The sequence below is a fragment of the Falco peregrinus genome, chromosome 3, assembly GCF_023634155.1.
Source record: "Falco peregrinus isolate bFalPer1 chromosome 3, bFalPer1.pri, whole genome shotgun sequence".
Taxonomy (NCBI): Eukaryota; Metazoa; Chordata; class Aves; order Falconiformes; family Falconidae; genus Falco; species Falco peregrinus.
In genome coordinates this window covers 46,227,854-46,252,531 of record NC_073723.1, presented here as the reverse complement: position 1 = coordinate 46,252,531, position 24,678 = coordinate 46,227,854, and the positions used below count along the sequence as shown (strand labels likewise).

The 24,678-nt window shown below is 46.7% G+C and overlaps 1 protein-coding gene across 8 annotated transcripts in view; it reads left to right on the top strand.

Annotated features, from left to right (window-relative positions):
- The first annotated feature begins 3,542 nt into the window (after window positions 1–3,542).
- CHD7 (chromodomain helicase DNA binding protein 7) overlaps window positions 3,543–24,678 on the top strand; it is a 132,588-nt gene continuing 111,452 nt past the window's right edge. For 3 of the 8 annotated variants that reach the window (XM_027787899.2, XM_027787900.2, XM_013299809.3), the window contains exon 1: window positions 3,543–4,483. The gene's annotated coding sequence lies outside the window, so the exon portion shown is untranslated. Of the gene's footprint in view, window positions 4,484–5,678; window positions 6,130–7,065; window positions 7,232–8,231; window positions 8,336–18,062; window positions 18,199–24,678 lie in introns of those variants that run through there. The other 5 variants (XM_055799264.1, XM_055799261.1, XM_027787895.2 and 2 more) reach the window with 5 other exon arrangements.

Genomic DNA, 24,678 nt, shown 5'->3' with positions numbered 1-24,678 from the left:
TTTTTGTGTCAGCTGATAGTTTTGTCGGGTGTGTGACTTCACTCTTAGATACGATGGCTTCCATCTATTAAGGACAAAGGTCAGAAATTGTCAGTGCTGTGATAGCTGTGCCTCTCCATATAAGAAGAGGCATGTTCTACTGAGCCGTCAAAGATGGAAATGGGAGTCCTTAATGCTGCTTCTGCACGGTGAAAACAAAACCGACCGTGAAACTGTCAGTTCATGTCACGGTCCAAGAGCAAACATCCTCATGAGCAGGGATGTTGTGGAGTAGGTCAGTTCCACGGCATTGCTCCATTTTTATAAGAACTCACTGCTGTTCCTGATGAAAGGGGGGGGGGGGGGGGGCGGGGGGGGGGGGCTGTCTAACCGAGTGTCTTGTCTCCAGTAGTAATGGGAACTGGGGGGCTGAGGTGAGCACTCAGGCACTGGCCTGTTAAATCAGGATTTAGGTGGAAAGCTAAGCAATCCCGCCTCGTGCTTTGGTAAAGTAAGCGGGGAGTCTGTTCGGGAAGGAGAGCAAGTTGTTTATCACGCCGGTGCTGCTGGCATTCCAGTGGGCGCTGCCTTACAGCTGTCGAGATCGTCACGGGTAAGTGGCAGTACCCAGGCGGCGTTTCCGAGAGCCTTGAGGGGGAGAGTGGGCGGGCTGGGGGTGGCTGCCCACGACCATGCGTGTGTACCCACGCAACCCGCAGTGGTGAGTCACTATGTGCTTTCTCGGGTGGCTTTTCCACCTACTCCCCCCTTAAAGTTTTTGATTATCTCCCTAAGGTAGCCTTGAGAGAAGGATGTGTTGTCATCCTTGTTCTGGGAGATACTGCGGCATCAGAAAACTTGCACAGAAAAGAATGCACTTTGGGACCAGTGTTAGTTCTTGTGGTCAGATTCCCAAGGGTGAGGCAGGGGAACACTGACGTTCCTCAGAGCTTTGTTCCCATAAGGCCTGGCAGGTGAGTGGCATGTGGACAGACATGTGCCGCCAGAGCTCACTGCCCCTCTGCTTTTCTGGTTCAGTTCCTCAGTGAAGGAGTTCCCTGCCACAGAAGTGGCTGTTTGGGCCAGTTCCAGCTTTTGTCACTCCGGCTGGCTTGAGTTTCAACAACAACAACAAAAAACCCAACAAAAAAAACCAAAAACCCAACCCACCCAAGTGTCTACCCTGGCTTGCCCTCTGTTCCCTTAGCGGGCTGGTGCCACAGGGTGGCTCCGTGTAGCACTTGGATTTCTAACGCTTTTAGCTTTTCAGCTGAAATCGTTAAGGTTCTTCTGTCTGATACCAGCCTGCTGCTTCCTGGTACTAATCAAAATCCACGTGCTCTCAGTATATCAGCGTGCTATACATTACTGAACAATTTCTTCTGAAAAAGGAACATTGTCTTCCTTTAGTGTATGGTGCGTCGTTATCGCCTGTGCTCTTTTGGCCACTTTACCCTCTCAGTCTCATGTGCTTCAATTGCTGCCTAATTTTTTAGAAGCGCAGAGTAAAACTTTCACTCCTGAAAGAAAAAGAAACCGTTCGTCTTTTTCACTCCATTTGGCTGAAAAAATGCTCAGTGATTAAGAAAATGTGAGTGTGTGTTGGGGTCATGCCATTTCAGAGCCACTTCCCACCTATCATGGGACAAAACACAATGCCTTAGCTCATCTGAGGCCACAAAATGGCATCCTGAATACCAAGCCTGAAGCTTGGAGGGCAGCTGCTCCAAGCATAGGCTTGGGCTCCTGGTGCGGTTTCACATCTCTCCTTGCATAAACAGAAGTGAAAGAAAGGCTGTGAGATGAGAAACTGTTGAGGTTTGTGTACATCTGTACAGAATTTCCTTGGGAGCTGCAAGTTCCTTCATCAAAGCAAAAAAGCCTTTTGGAAGAAGCCAGCCAGAGGGTATGGCATAAGTACAAGTACTTTCTGTCGGAGCTGCTGCATGGTTTGGACCATTGCGGTGCTGAGCAGGTGAGGAAGCAGATGTGCTTAACAGAGCTGTTCTCAAGTGGGGCGGGTTGCTCTGAGCTCCCTGGGCACAGTGTGCAGCACTAGCTCTCATGTCACTGGGCTGGGATGTCAGCGAGGAGGCACAGGCTGCGGGGGCCCTTGTGGCCCGAGGGCCTGCCTGTGCCTGGCTTGTGGAGGGCTCAGCACCGTGAGGTGTCACCTGCCACCTTTGGAAGTGACGTCTAGACCTTAAGATCCCATTTCACTATACCTGCCTGTTAAAACAGATGCTAGTTCTTCAAAGTGTACTGAGTAAATATCCTTCCTTTGTATTTTCATGTGATACCAAGTCATTTGCATTTTGTAATACTGATGTTCTAAAACAGATGTAAATGCAGCTCAGTAATCTCTGTGCTGAACTTCCTATGAAGTACATTAACTTATCTCTGCATAATTATGCCTGTCATACACAGTGACTAGCTCAGCTTCATACAAACTAACCCTACCTTGAAAGTCTACCTGGTCAGGTAAAGTGTAGCAATTCATTGGGGTTTTGTTGGTGCACATACCCTTGCTCTGCAACTGCTGTCGAAATTCTCAGCCATTAATGCAAATTCTTTCTCATCTGTGAGCCAAATGGCTGCCTACATCAGATGGATTACTTCGTCCCAAAAGCATACAAAGTATTGGGTGGCTACAAGTGAATTTTCATCCCTGTCATCTCTTGGATATTTTAATAAGCTGTTACCAATATGGTTAATCATGAAGACTGCCGTGTTGCTGTTTCCTCACGCTCCTATGGAGCTGCAAAGTGCTTGTTGATCACTTGGGGAGTTACAGCTTTCTCTTTGGGGACTGGCTGAAGAACGAGTTAAGGTTTCAAAACTTTTTCGTCTGTAGCGGGTATGCAATGACATATTTCGTCTGTGCCTGGTACTACCATCAAGTATGTGTCTGTGTGAACATGTGCCACGCCTGGACCATGTCCCACCTCGGAGTGGTGAAACCCCTGCAGCACTTTTCCTTACTCTCCATTTCCTATTGCTGCTGAGGAGTTGGAGAGCAGCCGTAATTCTCCCCATTCTGGGAAAGTGCCGTTTGTGGATTCTGTGTCTTCTGATGCTGGAAAATGTTGGGAGACTCCTTGCACATTTTTATTACCCAAGTAGTAAGCCAGCTGATTTCACAGGCCATGGCCTGAGAATGATTTATGGGACCCGTGGAGCTGGTTCTGTGCCTTCAGCAAGAGGCATGCGCTAGAGACTGGGGCATTTTTTTTTTTTTTTCTTGGAACAAACATTTAACTAAGTGCCTATACATGCCCCCCCTCGTTGCTGGTGCCATGCTAATATACTTCCTTTTTAAAGAAATGCTGCATTTCTTTGATTGTCTTACCCTGTCACTACAATATTCTTCAAAAACTTTTCATGCTCAGAAGCTTTGCAATCTGATTTCTGCTCGACAAGAAACTGAAACGAGTTCTAAAGGGAGCAGTGAGGCTGCTGGCAGTCGGTCTCAGAATGGTTCCCCTTGCCCCTAAATCTTAGAGAATCTTTGAAAGCAAGGGGAGTTCCAGGTGGGTTTACACCAGGGTGCTTGGCTGCCAGATCAGGGGCACAGTTAAATGATAGACGCAGGAAAACAGACTTGTGGGTAAGCGTTTCTCGGCTGTTTACTCTCTGGTCTGTCAACATACTGCAAGAGAAAACTGAAACTGAGTACGTTTAGTAACTTGGGAGGATACCTCTGTGTAGGTTTTGTGTGTGTCTGTTGGGTTTTTTTTCCCCCCCCACAAAGTAGAGAAATGCACATTAAAAATAGAATGATCTTAAACCGAACAACTTTGGTGAAGGTATACTAGGGGCATGTGCTGCTTCAAAGTGTTTTTTTTTTAAACACTATTTCCACTTGCTATTTTTAACTTTATGGAAGACCACGGTGAAGAACAGGGAACGTGTTCTACCACATAGTCACGTGCTATCAGCTTTTCAACACGTTTTTCAGTAGAAAGCATGGGACAGTGTCACCGCCCCAGCTGCTGGCCCCTCTCGGCGTGACTGCACGGGCCTGGCTGCACAGGAGGCAGTGACACCTCTCCAACTGCAGACTGTCCCTTCTCCTGAAAAGGTGCTTTCCCCTTACGCCCAAGAGAGGCTGAGTAGGCCAGACGTGAATGACATGAGGTGGAAGAGTTTCAGACTTCCTCTGGAGAAGCCTGGGACATTTTGAGGCTGTAGGGGCTCTCGGGGCCGCAGCACGGTCATGGATGCCCGGATCAACGGAGCCAACGACCCAAGAAGCGAGAGGAGCTTTTGACATCCACGTTGTTTGGGTCTGGCTCCCGGATTCAAGCACGTTATGAGAGCGTAGAGGAAAAGCTGTGTGAGGTCCTCAGAAGACGCCTTCTCCGTGTCTCCCATCGAAGAGGTACGAGTGTGGGTGCAGCAAACGGCCCCGAACCGGAGCGGCGGGAGCGGGAGGGGGAGGGAGCCCCGGCTCGGCAGCACATGACTTTGTTTTTCCTTCTCCAACCTGCTACAAACAATGACGGTAAAAAGTTACCTCGTCAAATGACTCGCTGAAAATTCCTGTAACGCAGAGTATCTTTACACTGGGTTTACATTGTAATCTCTTTATACTTTTAAGACGCTTATTTAGTTTCCAGAGCGATGCAGGGAAGACCGTTAAGCGCGCTACTGGTAATCACTTTTTGGTGGGATTTGCCTAATTTGCTTATGGAATGCGTTTGTTTCGGTTCGTATCAGGAATTTGAACGTGCGGTTTACAAACGCGGCAGCAGCAGGGCCCGGTGCCGGTGCCGGAGCCGGAGCCGTGCCGGCGCGACGGGGGCGGTGGGCGGGCGGCCCAGCCGCGGGCAGGCAGCGCTAATGGCCGCTTCCCTTTGAACACCCGACCCGCTCGGGACAAAGTCCGCCCTCGGCCGCGGACCCGAGCGATACCACCCGCCCCCCGCCCCGCCTCGCCCCGGCGGCGGGGAGCGGAGCGGCGGGCGGGGGCGCGGTGCCCGCTGCGGCCGGGGGCAGCGGCCGGGGCCGGGGCAGGCCGCGGGGGGCCGGGCAGCCTCCCGGGGCGCCCTCTCGGTTTCACTTCGCCGCCGCGTTCGGGAAGTTTGAAGCGCGGCGGTGGCACAGTGACACCGCAGGCGCCCTCCCGAGCTTCACCGGGAGTTTCCCGGGACGGGACGGGACGGACGGGCCCGGCGCTGACCCCGCGGTGGGGTGCGGTGCGGTGCGGAGCTGCCCTCCCAGCCGCCCCGGTCACCGGCAGATAGGCAGGAGCGGCGGGGGAGGCGCACGGAAGACGCCGTGCCCAGCCGTGCCCAGCCGTGCTCCGCCGTGCCCAGCCGTGCTCTGCCGTGCCCCGCGCCTCGTCCCCCCGCCCCGCGGCAGCGCTGCCTCGCCCGGTGGCGGCAGCGGGAGCCCCGGCGGGGCGCTGGCGGGCCGGGCGGCGGGGAGGTTAGTGACCCCCGCCCCTCCCCCGCCCGGTGCCGGTCGGTTTTTTCGGTTTTGGTTTGTTGGTTGTTTTTTTTTTTTTTTCCCTCTTCCCCCCCCCCCCTTTTTTTCCTTCCCCCTCTCCTTGAATAAATTATGCCGGGCGGGGCGGTGACGTCGCGGGGGGGCGGGGCGCGCGGCGGCGCTCGCCCCCGGGGAGGGGGCGGTGTCGGGGGCGCGCCTTGTGGCGGCGGAGGGAGGGGAGGGAGGCGGCGGGGGCGGGCGGGCGCAGGGGGCGGCAGCCGCCTGGCTGGCTGGTGTCGCGCTCGGCTCGGCTCCGGCGGGCGCGCTCGCTCGGGAACTATCGGATTAAACTTGAATCGAGTGAAATTACACAAAGGAGCGAAGCGGAGCCGGGACCCGGCGGAGACCCCGAAACTACCCGAGACCCGCGCTGACCCTTCCTCTCCCTCCCCTCCCTTCCACCCCTCCTTCGCCCGCCCGCCCCGGTCAGGGATCCCCCTCCTCCCCTCTTAGCCCAGCCCCGGTGCGAGCGAGCAACTCCGTGCGTGTGCGTGTGTGTGTGTGTGCGCGTGTGTGTGTGCGCCACCCGCACCGCCTCGCCCCCCCCGGCCGGCGGCACCAACTCCGGAGCGTGTCCCCTCCTCCTCCCCGGCCCCTCGGCGGAGGGCAGCGAGGGAGCGAGCGGGGGACACCGGTCCCCGACGGCCCCGCACCGGCCCGGTGAGTGACCCCGCACCTCGCTGGGCGCGGAGGGGAGGGAGGGCGGGCGGGCGCCGGCCATGGAGCCGAGGACCCGCCGCAGGTCTCCGTCCCCGGTGGCGCGGAGCGGAGCGGCGCGGGGGTGCTGGCTGCCGGCGGCGGCCCGGGGGTGTGGGGGATGCTGCGCCCCGCCGCGGCTCCGGGCGGGGGGGGTGCGGCGGGGGGGGGTGTGCGCCTCAGCGGGGCACTTCCCCGGGTGTAAATGGCTTTTTGTTGTGCTGCGGCCGGCCGGCCGCCTGCCTCGCCTCGGGGGAGGGGAGGGCACCGGGGAGCCGGAGCGGCGGCGCCCCTGCCTCCTTCCCGCCCCACCCCCCCCAACCCCCGCTCCTCTCCGCAAGTTTGGAGGGTGGCTAAAAATCCGGGAAAAGTTGAGCGAAACTGCGCGGCGGGGGCGGGCGGGGGCGGCGGGGCCCAGCGCCGGCCGGGATGGCCGCGGGAGCGCTTCCCCCGCTGACCACGCTGACGGCTGCCGGCGGCCGCGGCGGCACAACAAGCGCTAACAAAGTGAGGGCGCTTCCCCGCCGCGCACGGCCCGGCCCGGCCCGGCCCGGCGCCGCCCCGCCCCGCCCGCCGCGCTCCCCGCTCCGCGCCGGCACATGGGCCGGGGCCGGGCCGGGCCGCGGCGGGGGCACCCCCAGCGGAGGCCGGGCGGTGGGTGGCGGCGGGCGGCAGGAAGGCGGGCGGGAGGAGGAGGAGGAGGGAGGCGGGAGCACGAGGTGCCGCTCCGGCCGCCGGTGCGCGCGGCGGGGGGATCGTCCTGCCCCGGCGGCACCGGGGGGGGGGGGGGGGGGGCGGCCCCGGAGGGGGCGGGGGGCGGCCGACGCTCTCCGGCGGCCGGAGAAGAAAGGGGAGCGGGGGAGGGAGCGACGGGAAGGGAGGACGCTACCTCAGGCGGCCGGAGCGGTGCCGGCGGACGCCGCATAATAGGGGCTTCACCCCGCCGGGCACCTTGCTCCGCCGGCGCGGGGCCGGGGCGGGCGGGCGGTGCCGCCGCCGCGCACATGGGGTCGGGGCCGGGGCGCTCCCCCCCGCACCCCCCGCCCCGTTCCGGGCCATTTTGAGGGTGAGCGGAAAAAGGTGGTCTGAGGCCATCGCGGTCGGGGCGGGGGGGCGGCCGCGGCGCGGCCCGCGGGGCGGGGGGAGCGGAGCGGAGCGGGGCCGGCGGCGAGCGCGGCGTGCGGGGCGGCGGGGAGCGGGCAGCGCGTGTGCGTGTGCGCGCGTGTGTGTGCGTGTGAGTGTGCGGTGGCGGGGGGAGGGGGGCAGGGTTGTTAGCGAGTCTCAGGGAGAAGGCGCTGCAGGCAATGAGCAGCCATCATTACGTTGCCTTCATTTATCCCGGTAGCGTTAAATCGGGGGACGCGCTCCCGCGCCGGGGGAGCCCCCGCGGGCCGCCCCCCGCCGCCGGACCGGCCTCCGCGGGTGGGAGCCGGGGCGGGGGGTCTGCGCGCCCGGCAAGGGGGCGGCCGTGGGGCCGGGGCTGGAAATGGAGCCGGCTTCCTCGGCGCACTCCTACACCCCGCTCACGCCCGGGTTTAAAGTAGTTGTTTTTTAAACAGACAATGGACAAAAGGAAAGTAGCGATGCCCGGGAGTTCCCTTCCCGGCGCCGGGGCCGCTCGCCGCGCCGCGCAACTCTCCCGCACTTACCCACTTTCTGCCTTTGTTTTCGTTTGGGAAGGGGCCGAGCGTGCCTTCCAACTACAGAAATGGGCGATTTTGGTCATTTGCGAGCAGCTTTTTTCTCCCCCGCCCCCCCGCGCCCCCCAGCCACTTGGCCGTTCGTGGATTTTTGGCTCGGGGAATAATGGGAATAACCCCGATGCGATAAGTTTGTTTCAGTGTCGATGTGCGCCTCGATTTTACTTTCATCAAAGCAGATTGCGAGCTGTGTTTATCCTAGAAGATGGCTTTCGGGGGAATGTGTTTGTCTTCCCCCCCCCCCCCTCCTCTCTTCCCCCCCCCCCCCCCCCCCCTTTCTTTTTTTCTTTTCTCGTGGTATACGGGACTAGCGGAGGTACAAACAAGCAAGTTGAACAAAAAATGTTTCTGTTCATTTCCTCACAGATCGTCCATTCTAACGACGGCAAAAAAATCTTAATGACTATGACCTTAGCAGCACGGGTAGCTGATTTATCCCAATTATAAATCCCGTTAGTTTGCGGTAATGTGTGAGTATCAATATATAATTCATATTAACAAGCATGATCGGTGGTTATTATTACTATATTTTTTTATAAAAGTTGAAATCCATCGTTTTCCAATGAGAGTGCTGCATCTGTCGCTTGGAGTGTTTTTGTCTCGCTGTTGCACAACAGAGGCTCTCTAGTCTTTAACCTAAAATGGCAGCTTTAATTTGACTGGGGCCCATTCATTGACAATGATAATAAAAAGGCTGAAAGCTAAATGTAGCTGGATGCTTGGGGCGCGTTTGCAGAACTCTCTCCTTGCCATTGCTAGGCGCTGCTAAGAGAGGAACTTCGAAGCTCTCTAGTTTCTATCCTGAAAGTTTCCAATACGTTTTTTTTTTTTGTTTTTTTTTTTTTTTTTGTAATTTAAAAAAAATATCACATTGCTGTGCATAAAACACATTCTGGATGGCAGTGTTACTGACAAACAACGGTGAGGAGATAAATAGAGGGGGCTTCTTCCAAGAGGTCCTTCCGCTGCCTTTTTAACAGCAGCGGAAAAATTCTCGTAATGCCTTTTAAAATAAGATGCAGTCTGGAGGAAAATTAACCGTTTGTTTCTGAGGTTTGTAACAGGTGATTAGAACAATTGTGTTCTGCACATTTTCCTGTCTCCAGCTACTACAAGCGGGAGCGTTACTTGTTTCTTCTTGTTTGGTGGTGTAAGTGTACTCAGGGTTTCGCACAGATCCTCTTGATAGCATACTATTTTCCTCTAGGATAAAACCACAACTGCTTGGAAAAAGTAATTATTTTTTGTGAGAGACATCATTTGAAGTTTGAAACAGTTTTACAAACCAAGATTTTCCCTACTGTAGCATTGGAAAATGCCACAGCTTCACACATCCCCTGTCCTGCCTTTCTGTTAACCTAAATGCTTATTTTCAATCTCTTTTTAGTGTTTTTTTTTTTTTAAATAAATATGTAAAGATCATTATGAAAGCTGTAGAACAGGCTCTTAGAAGAGCATTAAATGCTTGTGATTGCAAGTTTAAGTGAATTAGTGATGCACTGATACTAATTGGATAATCGTATTTGACCAATATCTTACTAAATATTTAACAGTGTAATGATAATTTCTGTTATTACTTGTAAATCCTGGTTAGGTTATTTAAACAGTGGGAAAAAAAAAACTTGCTCAGATTTGAAACCCAAAATGATTTTATTGCCCCTTTGGTAATTATGGAAAGTTTTGATCATAGGTAAAGATCACACAGGCCTTTTAGGTAAATAACAATTTCTGAGGATGTAGTATTGTAAAAAATACCAGTCAGAATGAGGTATAGCGGAATGCTCTTCATTGCCATCACGATTCTGTACAGTGGTGGGAGATGTGAGTTGTAACCATTTTCTTTTGAATTTGGTTAATGCAGAAACCTGAAGAGTTAGGTCAAAGGAGCGCTGTAAAGACTTCCCAGCCCATGTAGCGGGGTCAGTTAACCAGAGCCTAGCCTTTTTTCACACGAGGTATTTGCTCTTTTGCACTGAAAGCTTTTGATGAACGTCTATGGTATTTCCCGTTAACACTCAAATAGCACGAGGGCTGTATGAGACGTAAAATGAGTTGTTTGCAAGTAAAGGTGAAACCAGCCGATGGCAAAGCTGGGAAAAGTACGCTGAGGAAGGGTATGTGCCGCTGGGCTTGGCGCGGGTGGCCGGTCGCCGGGTCCCATCCTGCCCTGGTGCGGAGGGAGGCTGTGCCCCGTGCCCTGCTGCAGGCGGCGGCTGTGCGAGCAGACGTGGCCTAGGCTCTTCGCTGGAGGTGAAGAATACAAAACTTCTTTAAAAACCTTAACAAACAACCCAACCCAACCCAGATGTGATTTTCTGTAAAGGTGGAAGGCCTGAGAAACAGGAACTTTGCACGTTTTCAAAGAGCTGCTGAAATCTGGCAGCGAGTCTCTGGCTTGCCATATCCATGGCATCCCATGGCAGCTGGCTCTTCGGTTTTTGTTTTGTTTTTGGTGTATGGCGTGGTACGTGAGGGATGTTAAAGTGGGAGGAGGAGGAGGAAAAAAGGTAACTAGAAAGAAAGAGAGTGGAAATACACACGCCTTGCCTTGAATCCTGTGCCTTAACTCTATCCCTTGTTTCCCATTCATCTTATTTTTACATTACTTTTTGGAGGGAAAGCTTTTAGAATCTGGTGGTTGGTATTTGCTCTTGCAAACCTAGCTTTATGCAAATAAATCTGTATGGCTAGCAAGGATACATGCAACTGTGTGACAAGTGCTGTGTGTCTGAAGGTCCTCCTTCCCCCAGTCCCCTTAAATCCTGACTTCCAAACCCTTTTGTATTTGTCTGCTATGAACAGACCACTGGCTGCTCAGATTTATGAGCTGGTTAACTGTTGCCCTAAGTAACATGGGTGATACTTTTATGTTCCCTGTATACATAACATAAAAGTGAGAAACCTGCAAATTTTAGCAAATAATTAAACTGTCTTTTTTACAAATGAGTCTCTTGTGTGTAGGTGAGGCTTTAGATTTCGCTTTCCAACAGAAAAGTTATTGTATTAATTTACTGCATCTATTTAGCTTTATCATTAAGATGGACTTCATAGTTTCTCATCGTATCTGTTTCTGTGAATAGCTTGTTTGCACAAACAAACCACTGGATTTTAGTAGAAGAAAGTCTCAAATACAGTCTTATATTTTGGCGGCGATAGATAAAAAGGCAAAGGGAAGCTCCGAGTATAATTTATTTTTGGAACTCTTTCAGAGGAAGGAGTGAGGTACGATACACAGAAAACATCCCATGCTTTTATTAGGATTCTGACAAGATACTAAAACCTGATGGAAGAGTTTTCCTCTTGATTTCTTTCTGTCTGCGGAATCTAACTGTAACTTTCAGTGCTTCATATCTTACCTAAGATCAGCAGTCATGGAAGTACCACATTGTAGTTGCACACTAAAATTCTTACTTGGAAAATGAGGTTGGAAGGCATGATACAAAAAATAAAAAGGAGGCTGTGACCTAAAGGACACATTCCAAGCGCCTGAATATGACAACAGAGCTCTTAAGAATATCCTTAAGTATACAAAAGCTGATTAGCTCTTAGCTTCCAACATTGTGACTTTTCAAAGATGTAAACATGCACCTAGAAGAAGCCAAGTCAAAACCAAGGATCTTCATGCTGTTGGGCTCTCATGTTTCACGCATGCCGCTCAGTAGTGGTTTCTAACCATTCTGATTATTTTGGTGCCGTTACACCAAATGCGTTCTCCTGGGGGGGTGGGCTTTCAAAAAAAGAGATACTACGTAATTTAGGCATCTTCATTTAAAAGTTTGACTTCAGTAAAAGAGTGAGAATTATCAAATAAGCGACCATAGTCGTAGAGCATCATTAAGAGATGCGACTTTGAAAGCTTATTGGCATATAGGCACTAACCAGAAACCCTTGCTTGCGTGATAGTGACCTATATAGCTATTTTGGGTGTGGTTTTGCTTGGCTTTCATGGGAGCTGCGTCGAACCTTCCTCTGACATAGACGATTGCTGTGATGAGAGGGCCTTGAGGCGAATGGTGGGGAATAAATAACTTTGGGAATCAATTGTCTGGAAAAAGTCATTGCAGCCAAAATGTCTGCCACCTTCCTAATGGTTCCAAGAGGAAAATTAAATTTCACATATACAGTGCTGATCCTAGAGGTTATTCTGTTCAGGCTTCATTTAAATACGGGCTGGTTATCATAGCGAGCAGCATGGCAACTCACCTGCCTGGGAGTAGCTGGCATGCGGAGAACCCAGTGCTGGATAGTTTTGGAAGCACTTGAATTTCAGTGTCCTTGAGCCGCTTTTAAGCTGTTCAGCTGAGCTTTCTGTTTACTGCTAGAACTTCAACAGGTAGCTGGCTTTAAAATTTCTTAGTGATTTTTTTCCGAAAGAAATCGGCCTACCAACAGTTTATTTTTATTTCTATCTACAAAGTAAGCATCACTTCTTAAAGCATTTTTATGGATGCGTACGTCAGATGTACAAAGTATGGTTCCTTTTACGCAGCAAAACCAGTCCTGCTCTGAAACCTAAACCTTTATTTCTTTCTATTTCTCTTTGCTGACCCCTACCCCCACCCCCCAGCTTTCCCATAGATTTTTCTTCCTCTTCATCTTGTGCTTTTCCTATTGGGTTTTTAATCTTCATTCCAATTTATATTGCTTTCTGTTTGCTTAGTGGAGTTGCGTTTTCTTGCCAGTCTTAGATAATTAGGGTACGTTGCAAAACAAACATGCGTTTCAACTCCTCATAATACCGCTTTCTACCCGAGGCACGGAGGATGCTTTTGTTGGTGTGGGAAGAGCTGGCTGTCTGCACCAAAGCCTGATGAAGTCTCCCGTTAGACCCTGGTTGCCACCTGGCAAGGGGACGGTTGGCAGCGAAGAGGCAGAGCAGAGGCCGCTGGGGTGCCCCAGCCTGCCAGCAGCTTTCCAAAGGTTCTTCGTGACCCTTTGCATTGGAAAGGCCTCTTGTAATTTCAAGCCTTTTCTTCATGAAAATGATGTTCCCCCATCGTCAATAGTTGAGGAATACAGCTGTAATAGTTTCTCTTGCTCTGTGCATGGAGTAGTTATGAGTGGGGAGAGCCTAGTCCCATCCCACTTCGTGTGAAATGGGGATAGCTGTTGTGGGGTACCCCTTGCCAAACAGAAATCCGGAGTGTGAAGAGGAGCTCCTGTGGGGGATTGTGATGTTTTTGAAAGGAGTAAGGGGAAGGTTTGGAGACCCAGAACTATGTGACCAGTGGTAAAGCAGATCAGAACGTGGAGCAACTCCAGGGAAGACTTTAATAAAGGCACTTTTGTCCTGGATCTTAAAATAGGAAGCTTGTGGATTTATTTACAGGGTAAACAGGATTTGTGAAATGGGCAGTCTTTAGGTGCGAAGGCATAGTGGTCATTCTTTGAGAGAGAACCCAGGGAAAAACTAACTAAAACTGTACTGAAAGCTGGAATTTTAGAAGTTGAGAGATAGGGATAGGACAAAATGAGGAGAAAAAGTCTTCATCGTAGAAAGCATGGGGGTAGTGCTCTTTTGGGAGAAATGTGAAACAAGCCCTTCTGTGAGAGAAGTGGAGAAATTCGATTAAAGTCTTCAGTATTAACAACTTGGGTGAGCCAGTAAGTGGCTGTGACGAATGTGCTCGGCCCCTGAGTCCAAGCTGATGATAACTTATTATAGGAAAATATTCCTTGCTTCAGAGAGGATTCTTGATGTAGCTGTGGAGATTGAAATCCAAAGCCGAAATGTTACTTGGTAAAATGTCTTACAGGAAAGTGCATATTGGTCTTGACTGTGGAGAATAGCAGTTCAATATTTCTTCAAGTTGAAAATAAGACAACCAAGGAGATATGACTTACTGTGTTTTTAATGCTTAATAGAAGGAGGACTGAAGAAAGGAAGGTAATGATGAGGCTAGCGGATGTTCCAAAATCACTCTGATAAGGCTGAAATAAAATTGCACATAGGTGAGAGACTGGTAAATTTTTGCATCTTAATTAGTCATGTAGGGTATAACAGATGTTGTCAAAATCCTACCTGGCTAGGAGAGCGTAGCTGAAGTCCAGGAATCTGGCATCCCAGGTAACTTGCTGCTTGTAGTTCTCTATTTGAATGTGTGTTGTTTGTTTGTGTGGGATCAGAAATACCTAAACAGCTGTAACTGTGGTTGTTAGCTTGAAATAAGATCTAAGAATATGATTTTGTATTTCTTCCTGGGTCTCAACTGTGTGGCATATATCTGGGCAAGTCTTGTGGCTTTTGGAGAATGTGCTCTGGTTTGTGCTGCTGTTGGACTGGAGTAGCTGTTTGTTGGATTTGGTGGTTTATTGCAAGGCAAAAAGCAGGCAGGTCATCTCCGGTTCTTGGTTTGGGAGGTACTTGTACTATATTGCTAGTTCCTGGGAAGTTTTTGCAGACTTCACAAGGTGGTGTGGTCATGTCAGGGACTCTTAGCAAGAGTATAATTCTTGCCTCAAGTTGTTTTAAGTGTGAAGAATTAAACTGAGAGTTTATAGTGAGCAGTTTAGTATCTCTCTTAATTTAGGAAGGAATCGTTCAGAAAGTGAGTTAAATAGGGGTTTCTGGACTGCCTTAGGAGGTAAGTCTGGGAGAGACCTGCTATGTAATTCAGTTTTATTTATCAGTACCGTTATGAGGTGTCTGCTGTGCTTTGCATTCACTTGGCTCTGTGAATGGGGTACAGCCTTACTCATCCTTAGTTTAATCATCATTCTTTAGTCAGTGGGGAAGTGAATAAGCAGGCTTCAGCTTCACTTCCCTCCTCTTTCTTGATCTCTGCAAAGGTACATCGTAATTTTGTTGGGGTTTTTTTGTACAGAAGTAAGTGAAGGCAGTTTTGTGCTTCTTTAATTCTGTTGTAACCTTAGAGGTTACTGAAAAAATGGCATCAGTTCCACCTGCATTTCTCTTTTACTACACTTCTGCAGTAATCCCCAGCCCATGCCACCTTCCCTTACAGAAGCGACGCTTCGTGAACGTACTTTTGTATTTTAAACAGGATTTGAACTGCAGAAGGAAGGGGTTGTTTCATAGAAATAGTATGGCTGTTGGAAGAATCAGCCTGTTAAAGGCAGTGCTAGAACTGAAGCATGCTTTCCAACTTGGGTCCGATAATTGTTGTAGCAGGTAGTCTTGGAAGTCAAGTATGTTGATGTTGCACTGAAACAAAAAAAGGGGGGGGAGGTTGTGTGTGGCTTTTCACTTATTATGGTTAGATTTAGAGAAATGCTATGGTTAATGTGAGTTCTTGGAGGGCTAGTTCTCAAGGAAATAGGCTAACACTTCTCACCCCTGCCCTCCCCCCCCCGATATTGCTTAATATTGAGGTGTTAAAGAAGAAAACCTTCGTTACAAAAAAGATGGCAGGTGGAAGGAATTGCTTCCATTACTCTCATAATAAGAAATTTCCCTAATACAGTTATTTAAAAGACTAATCTCCTTGATCTGTTTCTCTCCTTCCGCCACCAGTCCCCTTTCCCTGCCTCCTCCCCCAAAAGAAAGGAAGCCAGAACGCCTGCCTTTCTGCCTGCCTCTCCAGATGAAGGATGGTCAACCTTTGGCTTGTCAGCGGTTCATGTGTGATTCCCCTGCTGAGACTGTCACATGACTAGCGTCACAACTGGACTATGCGGTGTGGGGATTGTTAGGCAATGTGAATTTTTGCTGTGGGAGGAACTGGACTAGTAGGGGCTCTTGGAGGCGGATATTACAGAGCCAGCTGGGATGCAGGCTGCCTGCCCGATTTTATTCCCTGGTGGGGCTTCTGGGATCTGCTGCTGTCTTCCTTTGTAGCTCTGGCTCTGTGGCACTTAGAGATTCATGGTGTGCTCTGTGGCTGCCCGACATTAAGATTTTTGGTAGGCAGCCGGTAGGGTCAGGAAGGCTGAAAAATCCTTGTCTGACTTGGTAAGGTGTAATGATGGTGGTGTTTTGTTTGGGGCAGGGTGCTTTTTCTCTTCAGTGCTCTCTGAAATAGGTTGTTTCTGTTTTGAGGTGCCTCCAGGTAGGCAATGAACTTTGAATAGCAAGATAAGGGCTCCAGCAGCTGAGCTGTCCCGTTTGCTGCTGTCATCGATTCAATTTGGCTGTGGGAGTGATGTATTTGATACATGTTCACTTCTTGCTTTTCAAGTGAAATGGCACATCCACAGTAGGCAGTCCATCACAGAACGAGGCAAATCGATCCATGGAGAGAAATTACTGGGCAGAAAACCTGGGGACTAGGCATCTAGAGCACATTGTCACTTGTCAGGGGTATAACACCTTGCAACTCCTTGGTTCAACTGCATCCTTCTAGATTCTTTCTCTTAGGTGCGTCAGCTTTCGCCTAATAGGCTTACTTGGATACTGGTGACAACTTAAGGAGGGAAGGCAAAATTATTGCTGTTTTCTGCTTATCAGAAATATTTGAAGCTTTTCTCCATCATAATGCATATTGAGATTGGTGGTCGCTTTCCCAGGGACTTTTTTCATGGGGGAAAAAAAATAAAATTCAGGATGCAATCTGCCAAGCTTTCTTTACCCTCCCCTTCTAATTGAGTTATCCTTATCTTGCTATTATGTTTCCATGAGCTTCTTTATTTTTATGCTGGAGTATGATACTGGAATCTGTATACAAATACATATTATTATATTTTTTGTGCAACAGATTAATTTATTTTTTTTTAGCTTTGAAGGTAGCTGAAAGCTGTTGAATGTCTTCTCATGGTCCATCTAATCATTTGTAAGTCAGGGTACGGTTTGAGAAATGCAGTGAGCTAATTTAACCGGACATTGTTCTGAAAGGAGAAGTTTCCTCTCCGCCTTTGTCCCCCTGCACCCTTCCTCCCAACCACATGGCTCTGCTACTTTGTTACAGCAGCAGTGCTTGTCAGGTCCTTCTGTGAACCACTTTAGTTCACTAAAATGGCAGAAAAATAACTCTGTAAAATGGAGAGCATTTTGCTGTTGTAATGAATCAAACTGGCTCATAAAAGGGTCTGATGAACACCAGAGCTGGTACTAAGGATGAGGGGGGCCGGTGGCTTGGAGAGCAGCAAGGCCTTTTCATCTTTTCATTTTGGTGGCAGTGAGCAAGTGGATTGGATCAGTTGCCTGGGAACCTTCATGGGAGAAATAGAAATAGAGTAATCATCTGTGAAGCAAAGGACACCAAAAGAAAAATGTGCTGGCCTGAGTTCAAATTGATATTAAAATTCGTTTATTTAGTGATGGTACAGCTCGCATGCTATGAACAGTTTGTTAGAATTAATAATCTGCTGCCCAGAAATCGGTTTTCCTTCTGAGGTAGGAGAACAAAAGCCTTAAAGATTTGCTAATGTATAAATGGCTTGTCTGATATTTCAAATGTAAAGTATTTCATCTTTAAAACAATTTATTCACAAGAAAGTACATTGCTCTGGGGGAGTGTGATTTTTTTTTTTTTTCATTATTATTATTTTTGGCAAGCCTGAAGTTCTCCATTAGGTTCATCAACCTTCTGAGTCAATTTGTATGCCTCAAATTTTATCAAATCAATGTTTAATTCAGTGGATTCAGTTGTTCAGAGTTTGATCCCAAGTATCTACATTATTCCTGTTAGTTTGAGGCAGTGTGAGAGCTCTTGATCATAGTAGGTGGCTAAGACTGTTACTTCCCATCACAGTCTAAAGCTTTCTTATAGCCAAATGAAGATACTTTTGTTTAAAATTGGTGAAAAAAATCTCACTGCAAGTAAAATAAGATGCTGCTTAGTTACTCCTGCAATAACTATACTCTTGCTGTTCTCCAGAGAGAGAAATGGGCAGTTTACACTATTTAGCTCAGCAGAGGAATGAACACTTCACAAAAAATCAGGGATTCTGCCTGTAGCTCCTCCTTAAGCCACCTGCCAGCTTGAGGTGACTCGTTCAGCATAGCAGGAGCATGGCATGAGAAACTCCTTGCTTCCTGAAAAGCCCTGGCTGTTTTGTGAAGTTATCTGTGTACACTGCCTGCAGTGACAGAAAGGGGCTTCTTAGCAGGTGGAAGAGCTTTCCTTCCTGTTTTTCTCAAGATTTGGGCAATTAATGGAATTAATTTGGTGCTTTAATGGAAGGTAAACACTTAGTAAAATTATCCAAAAAAATCCCGCCAACCCACAAAACCCCAATGCAGTGCACCATCTAGATTCCTCTCTGTGGGTTTTACATCTAAAAAAAATTCCCTTTCAGGAGCTACAGGAGATGGTGGGAGGAGCAGGAGAAGGGACTTACAATTTCTGTCCCAAGCCACCAAAGATCCTACAAGCTGCTTTGGTGAAAACTGTGTGAGGAGTGTTGGCCCTGACTAGCGTTGTGTGTGTTCAGAGTGAGTATTGTAGTTACTAAAAGCAGCTTGTTTACATTAGGAATTGTATGTGCTAGCTCTAATGGGCTTTAGGAAGCCCAAAGCACAGCTGTAAAACATCTGTCTCTGGGACCAGATCTTCGCTGTCTGATGAATTTTTGTCCTGCATTTCATGTTCAGATTCAAAAAAGAAATAAAACATTAAAAAAAAAAATAGAAAAGCTTTTAGCTGTCCTGCTTGAAGACTGGTTTACACTCAAAAGGCTATCATGCTGTTGTATTGAACGCAGAACTTAAAATAGTGACTCAGTATTAACTTAACTCCACTTCCTCTTTAATCCGATCATCTTGCTTGCTATATGACCTTATAACACCTTAATTTAAAGGCCGCTTATTCCAGTGGATTAAATTTGGAGGTGTCTGGAATGGTGGGCATTGCTACAGGAAGAGCTTAACAGGAACTGAGAAATTATGTTGCCTCAACCCCACCCCCCAAAAAAAACCCCCAAAAAACCCACAAACAAACCCACAACAGGTAGGGGGGAATGGGGGCAGCAGGGGTATTTTTCCACTGGCCGATGCTGACTGTTGCTGATGCATGGTCTGTGCAATAGCATGAGGCTTGCTGAAAGGTCAGGAGAAGTTTTGAGAATGTAATTCTGCTGTACTGTAAGAAAAAGTACATTCGTTTCCAGTGAGTGAATTTGACGCTCTTTGCTTCAATTATGCACAGAAGTGATAGAAGGCAAAAGTATCTGTTGAGTGCATGCATCTCTGAGTGTTTGGGTGGTTTTTCTTCTTTTCAAGGCTAGTGGCCTGAGCAGATGGTCAGAAGCCAGGAACCCGAGTGCTACTCCAAACTGGCATACCAGGTTCATAATGATGTATTTGAGGTCTCCCATACTGGGATTTGTAATAGTTGCTGTTTACCTAGCAGCTCTCATCAGATGATCACAGTTCTTTAACAAGTGTTAATTTTGCCTTACTATTGGTCTCATGAAGCAGAGTTGGTCTATTATTTAGCACTTTAAAAAAACCTGTTTCAAGAGTTTAGAGTCTGTCTCTGAATAGCCTGCTATTTTTCAGAATTTATGTCTTCCTTTAAATTTTTCTCAGGAGTAAATTCTAAGCGATTATATTTTGTGTATTGAGTTTAGGGACTATAAGCCCTGCTCCTTCCCCACTTCCTACACCGTTTCCTGAATGAGCTCTGCCAAACAGTCTGTGATTATTGTATGTTGAGCTTAGGTTTAGAAGTAGAAAGAGTTTAGATAGCATAGAATAGAAAGTATACTATGTTATTAGCTGTTCTGACTCACGTTTACTGTAAGTTTTTTCTTCCCTCTCAGGTCAAGTGTTTAACTTGACTGAACTAAACTACAACTGAATAATCTCTTTGAAGAACTGCATGGTTCTAAGCAAGGGTATGTAATTTCTTGGGTGTGATCAGGGGGTTATGGTGAGTTTTACTGTACCTGTGAAAATTTTGATTGCTACAAGTCCTTGAAAGTAAACCATTGGCTTGTGATGCCTCGTGTCTGGTGGAGGTTTAGCAGAAGGCCTGTTCTGCACTGGGCATACGCTGCTGTCTTCAAGCTTGGGCTGTGCTCAGCACAGTCGCAGCAGCACCCTTCTGGTATTGGAGGAAGGCTGGAACATGCAAAGAGGCAGAGTTCTGCCACTGCTTACAACAGCGATTGCTGTGTCTTCTGTGTTTGTTGGGGGAAAAGTTCATACCTCTAATTTGGGAGATGGGCACGGTCCCCACCTTGTAGGTAAAAGGGAGGGTTTGTTTTCAGCAGCTAAGATGTTGCACAATGACTTGTGGATTGGAGCTGAGGATTGAATTCAGTCTTCCAGTAATTCCTTTAAGTACTTAACCTAAATATGTTGTAGTTATTTTAAGTACCTTTTTTATAACAGTAGTAAAGCTTCAGGCCAGTGCTTAGAGCTGATACTATCTCTTGAAACTGCTGTTTAAATCAGAAAAAATATTTTTTCACTACTTAATGTTGGTTTTAATTCTTTCTCCTTCAAAGGTGGAAAAAATGTTTTTAATACAGGTTCAGTATTCCTAAAATTTCAATGTATAATACAATTTTGTTTCAAGTTATTCCCAAACCAAACTTAAAAGGCACTGCAGATACTGTGTAGCACCCAGAGAAGTACTGCTTGTGCTGCAGTATTGTCAGCATTTCTGTGCCTACCCTTATCCACCTGTTTTTTTTACTCCCTCAAGGGGTTAAAAGCAGATGATAAAATCTTTGAATTTCTTGTTGTTGGAGTAGGGTTATCTTTTATATAGGAAAGGTAGAATTTCAGCAGAGTCTGGTACTTGCTATTTTGGGTCCCTGTCTCATTTCATGCTGTGGTCCTCTCAAATATTGTAATCTCATTTGCATTCTTGAAGTACTGATAACAGGGACTGAAATACATAGTTTCTTCATGAAAGGAAGGTGAAATTATTTACTGGAAATTGTGTATTATTGATGTAACATACTTGTAAAGAGCTATTAAAACCGTGTTACAAATACAGTCTTGCTTTTTTAGTACTAGAGAATACCTCTGCCAGTTGAGACCAGAGGTTTGTATCCTCCAGAATCCTATTTCATAGTGACCATGGTGGAGGCTGTCCAGAAACAGAGCCAAGCCCCTTAGCCTCCACAACTCTGCAGCTCAGAATTACTTTGGAAAAAGTGATAGGTAACACCTAATGAATTTTTCTTGCATGAATTCATCTAGTCTTTTCTTGGTCTGTGTAAACTCTTGGCTTTCCATTGGGACCGTGGCAATGAGTTCTGCAGCTTAAGTACACATTGTATGAAGAACTGCTTCCTTTTATTTGTTTTATTTTGAACCTACCACCTGCTAGTTTTGTTTGATGTTCTCTAGTTTCCTTGTTAAAAGAAAAAGGGATCAATGGTTCACTACTTACCTGCTCCATGTTGCTCCTGATTTTGTAGACTCACTTATTCTCTCTCTGGTTTCCCTTGTCGAGGCTGGAGATTCTGAAGGGTATTCAGATGCCTGTCATCCCCTTTTGGTCCTTCAGTAATTTTACTTTAGAAGTGGACGTGGGCAGAGCAAACACTGGCACTGCAGATAGGTACCTCATAGACTTGTGCATCTCATCTTTCGTACAGTTTTGTGTTTGGATTTTTTTCTTTTTTTCTTAAATATGCTTAGCATTCTGTTTACTCTTCTGACAAATCTTGTCGTCTTAGATCTATTTATTCTAGCTCCCAAATCTCTTTTCTTGACAACGAGGTAATCGGGTCAGAGCTCAGTAAAATGTATGTAAAACAGTTGGATTGTATTTTCTCAGGTGCATGGCCTCCTATTTACCTACACTGAGTGTCATCTGCATTTTATTACACCTTCACTGGGTAAGGTGAAGGTCTGCTGCTTCCTGCATAGTTGATTTTCGTTTTTAGCAAAGTGAACTTGTTAATATTATCAGCAAGCTCACTTCAAGGCTTACCGCCTGTTTTTAGATCTTTTATGTGCATGCTAAATAACATGGGTCTGGAAAAGATGCAGGTGGTTTCCTAACTTCCTCTTTTTTTTTTTTTTTTTTTTTTTTTCCTCTTTTGAGCCAGTTACTTATCCATGTGAAGACCTTCCCTCTTTGCTGTTGTAGCATAGTTTCTTTAGGAACTGTTGGTGGAGGACATTTGTTCAGCAGCTGGCATGTTTTGGTCATTCAAGTTAGGTCAGACTTAGACCACTTACCAATTGCTTCAGAGAATTCTCCGGTATTAGTGAGACAGAACTTTTCTGTGGGAAAGCGTCAGTGTCACTTTTGTAACCTGTACTTAGCTGTGTGCCCATTAACATTGTTTCTTATATTTTCTACTGATTTGACGGTCTAAAGGTGTGACCACTTCTCAAAACTGATGGACCACTGATGTGAAAGCAGTGCTTGACACCAAGACATTATATGGTATAGTGGACAGATAGGCTATTTTTATCCTTCAGCTTTTCAGAACTCTTGGGTGAATATTGTCTTGTTTTGGTAACTTCCTACTGTTTGCTTTGGTTTGACCAAAGCTACCTCTGAGGCTTTATGAGATGAAAAAGATGAAAGCTTCCCTTGGCTTCTCCAATGACAGCAGATGCAAAAAACTTTAAGTTTTTTTGTTATTTTCTTGGAGTGTTTCTTTCCTATCTTGGTTATATGTTAGCCCAGTGGATTCTCTAGCGGGCTTCGTGTACCAGGCATTTGTGAGAGGACTTTTTATTACTTTGCCCCTTTATGAACATAGCTTTTGTTTGCAGTTCTACTTGCTAGTTCTTTTTGTCTGGTTTATCCCGCTCCTGATGAAAAATATTCTTACTGATAGTCTCCCCAGCCTGTGGTTTACCTGTGATTGGTTTAAATATATTTAATAGATTTAATTTGCAGTAGCTGTGAGTCATGGTATAGTCAAGGCAAATATGACATGGACAAACCTGAATATAATTTGTTGGATGTTGAAATAGTCCATAATCTAGTTAAAATGCAGCAGTGTTGCCCTATGTGCTTCACTGTTAACTTTGAAGTTGTTTGATAAATACGGTTTATATGCTTTTACAGCCTCTTTTTTTTTTTTTTCTTGCAAACAAACCATTCACCTTACCAAGTTGTACAAGTGGCATGGAAATTTATTTTGAATGCCACTGATTTATTTAAGAATGACACAAAGTATATGACTGTGTCCTTCAGTTATAATTCCCCATCAATTGTAAATTGATGCATTTGTTCAAATATACAGTATAAAACAGTATTATAATCAAGCTGTAGTTATCATGGGAATCATAACTTTTCTTTTTCTTGGCTTCCTATGTGAAAAGCTGTACTGTAGTGTATTATTTAATTGTTTAGTACTGAGGTCTCTCTGTTTCATCATAGTATGTGACATGCTACAGTACCACTCTGTGTTAAAACCTTTGGTGCTTGAAGCAGTGGTGGAACAGTAGGAGTTTATTCATGTCTTCACATATAGATATGCAAGTACCATATTTAGAAAAACATTTGCACAAATAATAACCACTTAGTACTGTTTTTTTTATTTTGAAAATTGTGTTGCTTTGCTTAGCTGAGAAGTACTTGGGAAGTAGCAAGTCTGTAAATCTAAAGTCATAGGCACGGATTGTATTTCATTTGATAATTTGTTAGAGAAGAGGCTACTCCGAGAGTTACGTGGACTTTCAAAGTAGTCTGTAATATGCATTCATGCAGTATTGCAGCAGCATCAACTCTTATTTTGTGGAGTTTTACACTTCAGCAAGGGAAAAAATGTCTGCTGTGTAAAGATCGTGAAATACTTGAGACCCCATATCGTGAAAGTAGGCAAACTCATAAAGAGGGAGCAGTTGCATTTTCAAAATGGGTGCTCTGAAAGGTGGTAAGTATGAGTTCATAATGCTTAGAAATAAACAGAATTTTTACAAAATTCTTTAGTTTTTTTCCTACCAAGAATGCAGGTGTCACAAAAGGCTTGTGCCCATTCCAGTTGTTGAGGAGTCACGGTTGTGCTTTGATAAGTGAATTTTTAAACTTTCTCATTAAACCTACTTCAGCGTCTAGATAATGTGCTGTATGTACAAGATAAGCTCTTCACTTGTTTTATTGTCATCTTAAAATAAGTTAAATTGCAATCAACATGCTTACAGGTAGATTTGTTGAGGGTAACAGGGAAAGAACCTATATAGAAGTACGGGTTTTTGGTTTAAGAAAGAGCTTCAAGGAATTCTAGGATGGGGTCGTTTCTTAGTTCAAATAATAGCAAAACAGCTAGAGTAAAGCGGAAGGGTGGTTTTCTGTCTGCAAAGTACAGGCTGGTAACAGAACTTGAAGTAACAAAGGTTGAAACTAATCCAGCCTAGACACAATCAAAAGCAGTGTGTTGTGAGATGGTAAATTCTCTTAGGTGGTCTTTAATGAGGGATGCTCTTGCCATTTTTTATACCCCTTCCTGAACTGACGCATTTTGAATTTCTCTGAAGTAACATTCAGAGGGAGAAATCTGGAAGTTGTTGGTTTGAAAGCTGCATAGTTGTGCATTAGTACAATGTGTCTCTGCTATTGGAAGATCACAAGCTATCAGTCACTTAGTGCCCCAGTTTAAAGGGAATAGGGGCTTTTATAGGCTGATTTATTAGAATACGTTGCTTATAGGCTTGTTTAAAAGTGTCGCTAGCAAATTTGATATGAAAAAACAGCTTGAAGACAGTCGGAGAATATTTTGTTATGGTCTATGAATAGCTGATAAAACCAAACGAGGTGCTATAATGCTGTCGTTCCCTCCCTTAACTCCTTGTCCCTTATCCCCCCATGCGCGTGGGATTTTGAATGTGCACTGGGAGGGGGAAGTAGGTTTTAATCTAGCAGCATGAGCAAAGCTATGGATTACAGGTATCTGCTTCTGTTTCTGTGATCCTCATCAAAGGCATATCTTACTTTTGTTCCCCCCTGTCCCTCACCAATATGGCAACATCTTTTGGGACTGGCAACAGGCT